The sequence below is a fragment of the Paramisgurnus dabryanus genome, chromosome 22, assembly GCF_030506205.2.
Source record: "Paramisgurnus dabryanus chromosome 22, PD_genome_1.1, whole genome shotgun sequence".
In the NCBI taxonomy this organism is placed as follows: Eukaryota; Metazoa; Chordata; class Actinopteri; order Cypriniformes; family Cobitidae; genus Paramisgurnus; species Paramisgurnus dabryanus.
This window is the reverse complement of record NC_133358.1, coordinates 33,122,303-33,136,192: the sequence shown is the minus strand read 5'-3', so window position 1 is coordinate 33,136,192 and position 13,890 is coordinate 33,122,303.

The following is a 13,890-nucleotide window of genomic DNA, read 5'->3' as shown; positions in this document are numbered from 1 at the left end:
GTGACCGACGAATTGGGAATCCCTACCAAAACGCCACTGAGGGCTGACCTCTTCCAGTGTCTGCGTAAAGCCCTCCGGTTCCACTTAAGGATAAGGAGAATTAGGTTTTAAGGCAGAAGGCCGGGCACTAGATGTTCCTTTAACCCCACAGTAGTGCCAGCGACTGGGAAGCGCCCTATCTGAGCGGTATAGGGACGCTGCGGAAGCCACCGCCCCGTTAAGGGCTATTGGTGGGCGAAAGTCAACCGTAGTTGAGGTATAAATGACAGCCGTGGCTGTGTAAGCAAAGCAGTGCTCTGCTGAGGGAAACGTGGGCTAGTAGGATTAACCCCACGGAAAAATACTCACAAAGGAACCCGGTGGGACGCAATGTGGATGCCCGAGCCAAACACAGGTTCGCGAGGATGCAGCTAGTGAGAGGCTGGCAGCGGATGCTCCGCAACATCAGGCTGCCAAGGCAGCGGAGGAAGGCAAAACAATTTATTACGCGTTTTTGCCTCGAAGGCCTTCCATACTGAGCTCAGTTTGGAGCAGCAGTCGGAGGCTGCAAGCCGACCTGCGAGCCTGTTCTCTGTGCTTCCCCTAACGAGGAAAGAACACGAGAGGAGACAGGCTCGACACGAACACTGTAAAATCTAATGAACGTATTAGGTGTCGCCCAACCAGCAGCTCTGCAGATGTCTGTTAGCGAGGAACCACGAGCGAATGCCCAAAATGAGGCTACACTTCTAGTAGAGTGAGCTCTCAAATTAAATGGACAAGGAATGCCCTGCAGATTATAAGCAAGGGCGATAGTATCAACTATCCAATGAGACATCCTCTGCTTAGTGACAGCTTTCCCTCTCTGCTGGCCACCATAACAAACAAAGAGCTGATCTGAGGTCCTAAGGCTTTGTGTGCGATCCACGTAGATGCGTAACGCTCGTACGGGGCATAATAAAGCCATGGTTGGGTCTGCCCTCCTCCGGGGGGCAGCGCTTGCAAGCTCACCACCTTATCTCTGAAGGGAGTGGTGGGAACTTTGGGCACGTAGCCTGGTCTGGGTCTCAGTGAGACAGCAGGACCAAACTGAAGGCACGAATCGTCAACAGAGAATGCATGTAAATTCCTTACTCTCTTCACGGAGACCAATGCTAGCAGGGTCGGAGTTTTCATTGAAAAAAAAAAAAAACTTCAGACTCGCAGACTGCAAAGGCTCGAACGCGGAACCTGTAGTAGGGCTTCAGCACCATGGACAGGTCTCAGGAGGAATAGAGGGAGGGCGCGAGGGGTTTAGCCTGCGAGCGCCTCTTAAAATCTAATAACCAAATCATGCTGCCAACTGATCTGCCGTTAATAAGCGAGTGATGAGCAGAAATAGCGGCGATATCAACTTTAATGGTGGAGGGTGACAGCCTACCATCTAACCTATGTTGAGGATATATAAAAGCACAATGTTAAGCATTCTCTGGGGTCCTCGCGTTGCGAAGAGCACCAGGTGACGAAAAGGGTTTCATTTAAGCGCGTAAGCCCGTCTTGTGGACGGTGCTTGTACCGCGTCGATGGTGTTAGATACCGCTTGCGATAAATCACCTAAACCTTGCGCGCACTCAACGACCATACATGGAGATCCCACAGGTCGGGGCGCGGGTGCCATAATGTGCCCCTTCCTAAAGAAAGAAAGTCCTTCCTAGGGGAATTCGCCAGGGAGGGGCTGTCGCGAGGAGCGTTAACTCTGAAAACCAATTCCTGGTCGTCCAGTATGGGGCGACTAACGAAAGGCTCTCCTCGTCCTGCCTGACTTTGCACAGTGTCTGTGCAATTAAGCTCACTGGAGTGAATGCTTATTTTCGCGTCCCCCGCGGCCAGCTGTGTGCCAACGCATCCACGCCGAGGCTGTCCTCGGTTAGTTAATAAAACAGGCGACAGTGGGTATCGTCCGGTGACGCAAATAGATCTATCTGCGCACGACCGAACTTATTCCAAATTAGCTGGACCGTCTGGGGGGTGGAGTCGCCATTCTCCGGGGCGCGCAGCTCGGGAAAGCGCGCCGCCGCTGTATTTGAGCGTCCCCGGAAAGTGAATGGCACGAAGGGACCTCAGATGCTTCTGACTCCAAAGGAGGAGATGACGAGCGAGATGCGACAGGTGACGAGAGCGCAAAAACCGCCTTAACGGTAAATAACGCAACAGTCGCAATGTTGTCGGTGTCGGCTAATACATCCTTCCCTCGCATCTCCATAGCGGAGCGTACAAGTCCCAGATATACAGCGCACCGCTCGCGGCAGTTGGGGTGCTATGCACACCCCTGAGACTGCAAGCCCGTCATACGTGGCTGCTCATCCCGTGCTGGGGGCATCGCATGCTACAGAATGCCAGGAGACCCGACTCAGAGGCATATCTTGCTATCAGAAATGCTGGGTCTGACCACGGGGTAAAGTAGAAATGACACGCAGGTGTAATGGTTACACGGTGTATGTCATTGCGCCACGCTCTCCTCGAGACTCGATCGTAGAACCAATGCTGAAGCGGTCTCATATGAAGCAGCTCGAGCAGATGTCACGCCGCAGCTGCTGCCATATGTCCAGGAGCTTCTGAAATTGTTTCAGAGGGACCGCGTACTTCCCTCGAATTAAACCGAGGCAAGTCAGAACTGACTGGTTGCGCGCTCTTGTAAAACACGCCAATAAATCGATCGAGTCTATTTCCATACTGAGAAAAGGATCCTCTGCACGGGGCAACGTTGCTCTTTTCCCAGCTGACCTGATGACTTAAACGAGCGAGATGCTGAAGCATTAAATCTCTGTGTTCGCGCACGTTTGCCAAGAACGAGCCATTATAGTTGACGTAAATATAAGCAGAATGCGAACAACGCTCTCTCTCTCGGAGATTTAAATGCCGTGACTAGCACTTCCATGGAGACACGGGGAGAGAGAGACAGCTCGAATGGTGTACTTAGTATTAGTATGTCCACTCCACGAACGCAGAGCGAAAAACGGTCTAAGGCGAGGGGAGATGGGCACATGAAGTACACGTCTACAGGTCTCTGCTGCAAACCGATCTGAATATTGAAATACGAGCCTCGGCGTATCATCCTAAAGGATCAGATTTGTAGAGCCGGTGCGTAAATAAATCGGTCGTAACCCACCGCGTATTTTTGGGTACTATGAGATAAAGGCTGGAAAAACCCTATCATCACTCTCGGTAAGAGGGACCGGCTCGAAACGTCCTTCGCCAGCAGGACATCGACTTTTGCACGCAGTACATGTGCATCGGACGCTTCACTATAGTGAAACGAATGCCCGAGAATTTGGGGGAGTGCCGGTAATTGTATTACGTAACCGAGGCGGATAGTGCGTAAAACCCAACGAGACGGGCTGGGAACTGAAGCGAAGCATCCCGGGACCGTACGAGGAGAATTAACGACACTACCGAAGTACCCGCGGTGGGGCAGCGAAGCGAGACAGGTGATACTGCCGGTGCGTCTGCTGTAACAGCATAACATCTACAGTATGTGTGTGTGAGACACTGACTCCTCTGCAGAGAGCGCAGACTCCGATGAGGGTGCTGGTGGTCCGGTCTCCTCAGTGGAGAGCTCGGACTCCTCAGGACACCCGCTGGCGATAGAGGAGAGGTAGGGGAGCTGGTGTGTACCCGCTCACGGCTCTCTCGATCCTCCGGAGACCTGGAGAGGAAAGAGGAATGCACTCTTATGTGTGGTTAAGTGGGTACCGGCTGGACAGCCGGTGGAACATATGCAAACCAAGGACTTTCCACCCGACCCTCTACCGGGGGAAGGAGCGAATCACTGTCTCCTGAAGAGTGATCCTCTGCCACTCCGGGTCGCCCGTCTCTGGCCACTTAAACTCCCGATTTTCACGGGAAGCGGCTAAGCGGGCGGGGCGAGCTGCTGACGACCGGTTCCCCTGCGCTGCCGAGATGGGGTCCGAGGAGGGGAACGGAGGTGGCCGCCGCAGGACGCGGACGGCGAGAGGCAGACTGAGGAGCCGGCGTTGGTGGACCAGGGCAGCTCTCATCCGCCGGGGCACGACCTAGGAGATCGCCTCAGTCTGCGCAGCGGAGCTATACGACTCCCCGGGCTCGCCGAAGAGGCCGGTCTGTGAGACAGGAGCATTCATGAAGTTGTTCCGTCATATAAGCCAGACATAGCCAAGGGTGGCGATCTTGAACACTGTGGTGGACATCGTACGACTGAAGGTCGCGGCTTCCCTCGTATATCTCTAAAGCCTCGTTTGGTGAACCTGCAGTACGTTAATGCGTGCAGGGCTGAAGCCGCGTCTCCGCATGCCTGATGGGCAGCGCCCGTAACCGGACGACTGTCTATACAAACACGGGAGGGAAGGGTTGGGAGGTCCCTCCAGGAACGCAGCTGCATCGCAACCCCCCGCTCAACTGAAGGGACCCCCCTTAGCGGCTCCGTTAGTGAGGGAGATGAGGGGTGAAGCTGAACGGCCGAGACGGCCGCAAATCACGTCAGCTCTTCGTGCCGTCGGGAAAGGCAGGCACAGGAGGTGAGGACTGTAGAGGCCCGGGCAGCTCCGAAGTACCAATCATGTGGGCGGGACGGTTCGGGCGGAGAGGAATTAACCCCTCCAACTCTACCGTTTCCGCCGCTCGAGCGGGCACGGCCGCCATCTCCGGGAAGACTCCGCCTCGGAGGGAAAAAATGGGCACCCCTCTGATGCTGTAGAAGTGACGGGACCAGAAGGAGGTCCAGTGGATTCGGCAGAAATCGCAGAACACGACTCTGCAGTCTCCACCGGAGCCTCAACCGGCTGAGGATGAGAAGGCCGGTAGGTGAAGGACGCATCCTCCGTCCTACTCAGCGCAGTGATGCGAAGAGCGTCCTGCGAGCGCTTGACAGCCGCACCATGGCGGCGTTCAGCACTGCAAAGGCGCGGACGCCGTTCCCGTAGAAACGACAGTCGTCTCCGCAATCCAAGAGGGTTATGCTCTCACAGAGAGAGCAAAAGCTCTCCACGAACGCAGCCTCGGAGTGCTCGATGCCATAGCACGAAGACAGCGCTCGTGACCGTCACTGGAATCCCTGTACTTCTCGCATCCAAGATTGCACGGAGGAAAAGCTATCCTGAAAAGGACGCTGATCTCCGAATATACGAGAGAGTGGCTGTCTTTAAAAAGACACAGAGCTCTCACGTATCACTCTTTAGGGAAATCACTCTTAGGTGCTCAGCTGATGATGCGCACAGGGAGAGGCAACGCACACACTAAACTCAAAACAAAAAAGATGCAGAGCAGTGGAATACTGCGAGCGTCCGCTGTGTCAGTACTGCTTGTCAATCAACTTCAGCAACCGTTCCCAGAAGAGCAGAGAGTAGCTTCTCAGTAGCAGATAATGCCGGCTTTCGAAGCGAAAAAAGCTAATTTCCATATTTGCACCTGTGGCTTATATACGCACCTGGCGGGGCGGCGCCAGCATTATGCAAATATCTCAATGCCAAGTTCATTGGCGTTTTAGTAGAGTACGAAGCAGATTGGTCTCTCTAAGCGAGTTCCCAATTCGTCGGTCACGACGTGACGTCGTAGTGACCGACTGAATGGGAACTGTGTTATACTGTTCTGTATTTTCAGATATGAAATTAATATTTAGTTCACTAGCTCTAGGTCATTTCATAATCAGTTAGCAGTAACTAAGATAGATTTTTTAGTAGTCATAAAATGAAAATATTCTTAAAAATAAAAAAAGAAGTTATTAATCATTGTTATGTAAAATGCAAATGTGCATAACATTTTTTTCTCTCCAGCCATTATTTCCAAACATGTTATGCCTTTAAACATGTTAATTATGTTGTATATATGTATATATGAAGATGATACTTAAATATTTTTAAATAAATGTTTGTCTTTCCCAGTACTTGTTGCAATGTTGGAATAGTGGGTTAAGCAAAGGAAATTGTATCTTGCACACCGCAGGCTTTCAAGAAAAAAAAAAAATGGGGGGCCTGTGCCCCAGTAGAGCTTTATGTCTAGCAACGCCCCTGATATTGGGTCTCATTCACTAACAATTGCGTTTCTTTTTCGAATTTATATGCACATTTGAACTTCTCACAAAAACGTTCTGCCTATTCACAAAACATGCACACGCACATGAACTTGTTTTTATAATCATTCTTACCTTAGTGAATAATAATACACTTCAAAACCAGCTCCATATATAGCAGTGCAGTCCACAGAAAATGTTAGAGAAGTTTGTCATGAAAGCAAAAGAGGTATAAAAGAAATACCAGATCATATGTATCTGTAAAGTTCTGTTTTGTTTTGCATTTTCAATTTGCAAGATGTTGCTGTCGGTGGAGGAAACCATATGTGCTGTGTGTGTTCACCAGAGTAACAGGTAGGCCTGTTGGTAAAAAATAAGTATATGAGATGCGATAAGAACACCTTTAATATGACTTCACCAGAGATGCGCATCTCTATGGGAGGCTTTGATCAAGTGATTGACGTTTGGACCTCTCATTACATTTACATTATGTTTACATTAGGCATTAAGTAGATGCTTTAATAGAGATTAAAAAAGTGAGGAGGCAACATGTGAAGAAGAGATCTCTACTAATGAGGTGGGTTGAATGAGGGAGACATAAAAAATTGCAGAGCAGTGGGCCTCCAAGAATAACATTGACAAACACTGATTTAGCAGACGCTTTTGTCCAAAGCAACTTATAAATGAGGTAACAACAAAAGCAATTAGGCCAACACGACATCAGCAAGTGCAGTATAGAACTACTCTCGTCAAGTCTAACACAGTATACATAGCCAAAGGATTTTTTCATCTTTGTAAGTGTAGAAAAAAATAATAAAGCAACCTATATTATCATGTATAACATACTCTATATAATAATAATATAGATGATGTAAATATACTAATAATATATATAAAAATATTAAAATATATAATCATGTAAATATTATATATCAACATTATCATTTACATTAAAAAATTATAGGCTTTAATGTTTGTTAAATGGATTGTTTTAGTTATGGTCATGTAGTTCTGCTTTTATTTGTACAAGGTAAAATACATACCTTTCATAAGGTAAAACACATATAAGGACAGCATGTTTAAATTGCCTACATTGTGACTTGCAGTCGGTTGAAATATTCCTGATTAATCTTTTTAAGGAAAAGAAGGGGGTTAGTTATAGATGCACAAATATTCAGCTTAAGCTTACACTAAAGAGACCCTTTTGTGTGTGGAGAGCTGTGGGGTTCATTGATGTTGATGGGTAAGCCTTTGCCATCAGTGGTGAAAGCAGAAGCTCAAGAGAACCAGGGGGTTATGGTTAGTATAGCTTTCAGGCCTACTCACCAATCTTTAAGAGATTTATCACTGCTTGTTAGTCCTTTAAGATATTAAGGTGATTAATTCATATTGATCGGTTTTGCTAATCTATATGTTTTAAACATATTTTGACTACTATTGCATCATAAGCAGGCAATAGTTCAAAAGCTCATATAAAGATACAAGTTTTCACTATTCTGAGAAAGAAAAAGAGAGTTTGTGTTTTTTGTTTGTTTGTTTGTTTGTTTGTTTGTTTGTTTATAAAAAAAGATAGAAGAGGTAGAAATGTGGTCAATATCTTTTTTGAAAAGATGGGTTTGTAATTGTTTTTGAATGTCAGAGATGCACTTCTTAACATTGTCCTATTCACCTCCTATGTCTCATAACAAAAGATCACAGTTCTGCATGTGCACGTTTCTTCCCTTATATGTTATGGACCGCAGACTTTCTTTTGTCCCAGGAATTTATAATAAACAAAAAATTGTAATACATTATGGTATTGCTTCACCAGATCCTTGCATATGAGACAGCAGGTACGCCAATCAGGTTTAACGAAGATATTTCACGTGTGTATTGTCATGAAAATAATGAATTATAACTAAACATTCAACTTTATAAATAAAGTAGAAATAAAAGTGTTATGCGTACTCAGAAGATGTGATTCACCGTTAACTGTGGTGTGCAGGGCTGTTATGGTAACGGCATACAGCGTGCTATCCACCTGTTTCTCAAACGCGAAAGTAAGTGATGTGACGTATTTCCTCTCCGGTCGAGACTTCAGTTTTAAATGCCAGCCGGTAGATGGGTGTATTGGGAGCATGCATAAAACATGATATAAACAGTTATTATTTACTACACCTGCCATGTATGAACCAGTGTGAGGACAAAATTAAGTGGCTTGATATATGAAGATATATTCAATAATTTCGTGTGGTTGATCGGAGGGGACAATGAGCAAATATAAAAGCACATACCAGTATCTTTACAATGGGAAAGTCAGTCAAGTGTTTGTACATGGAATTTACCAAGACTTTGTGTTTTAATCTTTTCAGGGGATGGTTTAAAATGTCACAACTGTCCCTCTGGTCTGAGCTTTTTTTAAACTTTAAAAAAAAAAATAATGGACTTGTTTATTGCAACACGTTGAGCTTCACACGGTCTGACACAGTCAGCAGTATCATTCAACACATTGTAAGTTATTTGAACAAACCATAATAAACATAATAAACTACTCCATGTATTGAGTATTGTTTACGTTTTATGTAAATATTATTACATGACTTCTTACGCAGGTGGAGACATGAGCTTATGAAATTATTTGCTTACTTTTAAAAGTATTTGCTTTTTGATTTTAAAACATAACAAAGGTATGCGCAAACACATTACAAACTATTATAAACATTAACTAAGCAGATTATGTCGTATATATTCTGTACTGTAATCGCATTTTTGTAAAAATATATATATAGTAGCAGCAGAATAAATAAGTCAGCTAAATCAGCATATTTTTATCAGCATTATATTAGTTGTTTTAAAACAATTATTGTATTTATTGTTTACTGGTAGTATCTATGAAAGGTTTTGGATGGATTTGTACTTGAGTGCATGTGTACCACCAATTCAGCTCTTGTGCATGGGGTTAAAACAAATGTTTTGTAGAGATTTACTGCGTTTGTATTAGCTATTATGGCAACCCATAACTGCACAAATTATGTCAGTCAAAACGGCTCACCGGAAGTAATAAACCGGAAAGCTTAAAGATGGCGGCACCCGCATTTACGTGAAGAAACAGTTGGATAAGATGACGTGCATTCATGTTAGAAAATTAAAGCCAAAAATATTCACCAAGTTGTTTACTCTATAAGGACAGATATTATATTTTATTTTTTATGAGACATTTTTAATTTCTGGAAAATTAAATACAGAATATGACAAATAATGCAGAATCCCTTTTGTTGATTTTGCACTCTTCCACGTTTGCAACAACTAGAGCCGATGTCTAACTCCAGATTGTACAGTATTCTGCATTTTGTTTTGGTAATCCCTTAATTAAACTAATAAATGCAATCATTAAGTGCAGTGTTTCGCAACCTTTTTTCTGCTACGGCACAGTTTTGATAAGAAAAAAAAAATCATACGGCACAACATTTTCACAATAAGCATTAACAGATCTGCACAAACTTGTATTGCATTGCTCACATGACTTGTTAAACTGGAATATTATACTGTATTAAACAGAGTATTCACATTTAATGTGAAACTTGATCTTGTTTTGATGAACACAAATGATATCCTGGCTGGAATTGATGACAGTGACACACGCAGCTGTGACCAATAGCTAGCTTTGAGTGCTTTTTCAAACACTGTGACAGTGCTATTTTCCACGGCACACCAAACAAGTGGTCATGGCACACTAGTGTGCTGCGGCACAGTGTTTGGGAAACACTGATTTAGTGCATTAGATATGCTGGGTTCCAGAGGCGCGGGAAGATATTTTCAGTAGGGGGTGCTGGGGTGCGGATGCAACCGGGGGGGAGGGGGTGTTGGTATGGAGTTATAACATTTTAAAGTTGTTCACAAGCTTTTTATTCTGCAGACCACTCTACCTATAAATGTCTTCTTTAAAAACTCACTCGCACCTCCCATCCATAAAGTAAAGATGAGCTGACCGCGCATACAAACTATATAGCCTATTGCAACATAGAAAAGTTTGAATTCTCTGCCAGGGTCGTTATTTTCTGCTACTATCCTCTAGCCGGCCATTGATTAAGCATATTTTTCATTATTACTTTATTAGTCTCATTGGGTGGGGAGAAAGCTATGCCATATAATCAGAAATATTATATATAGACTAGGCCAAAGTAACAAAGGTGTCCAAAAAGTTACACAAATTACAAAATGCTTTGTAAAAGTTACAAAATGCAACGCGAGTCATGTGCGGAGTCTCCTCTGGCACGCATCACGCACCGGGGCTGCTGTTCTGTAGCTTAAGTGCAACATGGAGTTTAAAGATGTAAAGAAAAAAAAGAAAAACAGGAGAATTAACTTTGAGCAAGTTTGCAGGAAAGTCGAAGGCATGGAAACAGTTTATGTATACATTCTCATTCGTGCCAGTAGCCTATACGTCTTTTTTGTTTTCCTTTGCTTAAGTTTTTACTATTTCTAAATTCTAACATGGAATGACATCACTCGAGTTAAGGCGATTAGTGGACCTTTTAATTCACCGGTTTCATTTAATTCTATTTTTACACGTAAGTGTAATATTTGTGTGTTATTTTTTGTTTCAGTTTGCCATGCCTCCTGCACGGCGGTGTAAAAATAAGATATTTTTCGACTTTAAAATTCGAACATCATATCCTAAATTGTCGGAATATATTCCATATAGATTCATTAGAATTTATAGATGTTTAACATTAAAATCGATGAATGGGAATAATTTATATACATTTTTGAAATGCCCACCACTCTTATTAAATGCGCATATTCCTTGTTGTACATAGAGGCTTTACACTTTAGTTCCTTTCATGTCGTTTTAATCATTTAATTCAATCTTTTTTACTTTAAATGTTACTTTAAATGTTCTGTAACATTTACATGTGCGTTAAACACCGCGAAACAATTTGGCTATATTTTTAAATAGTTTTTGAAAAGATGACCTTTTTCTGATATGCAGGATGAGGAGTCAGTTGGAGAAATAACGCTAGTCCTCGGGACTTTTGGGCTGTGTGATTGAAAAAATCCAAAAATCTCTTCTGAGACATTGCGAAGCTGATAGATACAGATAGCCTAAATGCATTCGTCATTGTGGCTGTGAGTGTGCATGCTTGTCTGTTATGCTTATACGTATAGACGGGTTGCAGGTTTATTACAGGGTGCGCAGCGCGCATCCAGGAGGCAGAAAGCCCGCTTGGGGAGCTGATCCGCTACTGCAACAACCTTAATTATTGAAGCGTTCTTTACTGTTTGTATATAAATAAAACTTGATTTTAGTTGGATCTGTTTTTCTGTCTTTATTTTTGCAGTGTTACTGTGATAAATGTATGAATTATAATGTTAGACTAGTAACGTAATAGTCGCATCTATGTTAACATCAGGTACCCAGCACTGACTCTGTTGGTACTATTTTCCCACGCAACAACTCCTTGGCATTTTGACTTACAGACACAGCAATGAACATCTCTTCTTTCTGCCTCTCGGTTGCGCGCAACCAGTTAATGATGTTGCCGTGCAACCTGTCTCTTTGCAGGGCTGAATCGCAATCACGTCGTCAAAACAAATCTGATTGGCTAATAAACACTGAATTAAATTAAATAATTTTAAAATTACTAAAATTATCCTTCTCTTCATCACACACCCCAAGCATGACATACAAAATGTCTTGGAACAGAAACAAACAATCAGAGATATTTATAAGCTATCATTTTATTGTCCTCGCAGTTTTAAATCTTTGCCACCAGGGGGTGCTGCAGCCCCCCCACTTCCCGCGCCCATGCTGTGTTCTGTGCCAAGACAGACACAAATATGGCGGCAGGCATGGCGGAAGTGATGTCTTTGGTACCCATGAATAGCTGCTGTGTAACGAGTCAAATGAGAACTGGCCCTCCTGGCTAAGCCTGGTTTTCTTTCTTTTTTTACTCCTTGACCTCTACCGCCCTGTCGGCTTGCTTACTGGGAGACTGTCGACAGCTTAATTTAGGATTTTATTTTGTACGTTATGTTAATACTGCTTTCATTTTTATGGTCAAATTACAATCTTACAGATATTGCTACTTATTACCTAATACATTATTCTATCAGGAAATAACTTTTGAATACCTCCATCTACTCAATTTCTGGAAAAGATTAAAATGGGGTGGTGATAGCGCAGTGGATAAGACACTCACCTTTGGTGCGAGAGACCCGGGTTTGAATCCACTGTGACACACCATTGTGTCCCTGAGCAAGACACTTAACCCCTAGTTGCTCCAGAGGTGTGCGACCTCTGACATATTTAGCAATTGTAAGTCACTTTGGATAAAAGTGTCAGCTAAATGAATAAGTAAGTCAGTAATGAATAAATGGAATTGAAATATTAATTATTCTATTAGTAACACATTTAAATACCTCCATGTACTCCATCCTAGACTATGTTTATGATATAATTTGGAATGGAGTACTCCTTATTACATTATTCAAAAAAGGAAATTAATTTTGAAAATTCTGTAACTTAATGTACTTATTTGTAACCTATAATTAAAAACTGCCATGCTTTTTTTGTTTTTTTGCTTTTTCTTTGTTTCTATTTCATGTAAAGCTGCTTTGGAACAATGAAAATTTAATTTAATTGAATTAGATTGAACTGAATTGGAATTGATTCGATTGAAGTGATACGCAGAGGAATCCCTAAATTAAATATAAATTCACATGCATCTGCCCATTCAGTCTTAACAATTAAATGGTAAACCAACCTGGCTTGTTGCCCTTGAAAGGAGATCAAACCAGAGGCTCAGCATGAGAACTTAGGAGAACTGCACGGAGGAAAAATGAGCAGTGAAGGAGGAGATGGGGAGAAGGAGGAATGCCGGAAGAACTGTAGCTGCAAAGGCTCAGAGATTGAGTGAATGTTTAGGCTCATCCCAAACCTACCTACATTTAGAACTTTATTTTATGTTAAAACTCGGGCTGTCAGCGTTAACACGTAAATGCATGTGATCAATTCATTACTCATTAACACGTTAAAATACTTAACACTATTAATCACAGTCAGTCATACCACCAGCAGCGATTGCGTGGACCGATGGCATGTGGCAGGATTAGAAAGAATATGGAGTACTGTCATAAAGTCCACCAACCAGTATATGCAGAGCTGCATCAAGACGAACAAATACCCATGGATCTGATTTTCCTGCATGTGTGAAACGCCTAGCTCTGATTATGACAGATGCTTTGTCAAAATAAAAATGAAAAAACAAGCCAGTAACTTTAATGTTACAGTATCCAATTCAAATTCAAGGAGCAAAGGTTTCTGTGGAGTTAAGTAATCAATAATAAATTTGTATTAAATGCTCCCACTAATTATTCTATAATTTTTGTGTGCCAGATTATGAACATTCATACATGCTACCAAATAATTTACTAATAAAGCACAACATTGTTTACAAGAACATTATATTCCTTATAAATCTAGTGTAGTAGATTGTTTACTTTAACCCCAATAAAATATTTTTATTCTCAAAATGCACCACATTAAAATAAATTCACCTTTAAATATATAAAGGGACTGGATTTGTTGATACTACTCATTTACTTTGTGGCATTTAGTAAATGAGGGCAAACATGTTAAACAAAAATAATGGCATATTATTAATATACACAATAAGCATGCAACTAATGACCATACTTTTATCAGTTTAAACTCGTCTTTGAGCATCATACTAGCATATATAAAAATAATTTCCTCATGTTTTAAAACAGCTTGAATGTAATTCTACACCCTTGCCTCATTTAGTATACGTGAATTTATGAATATGCAAACTAGTCCCAGCGTCTACTCAATTGCAATTGAAGCTTTAGATATATAATTGTTAAGTTTGGTTTCACACAATGCATAC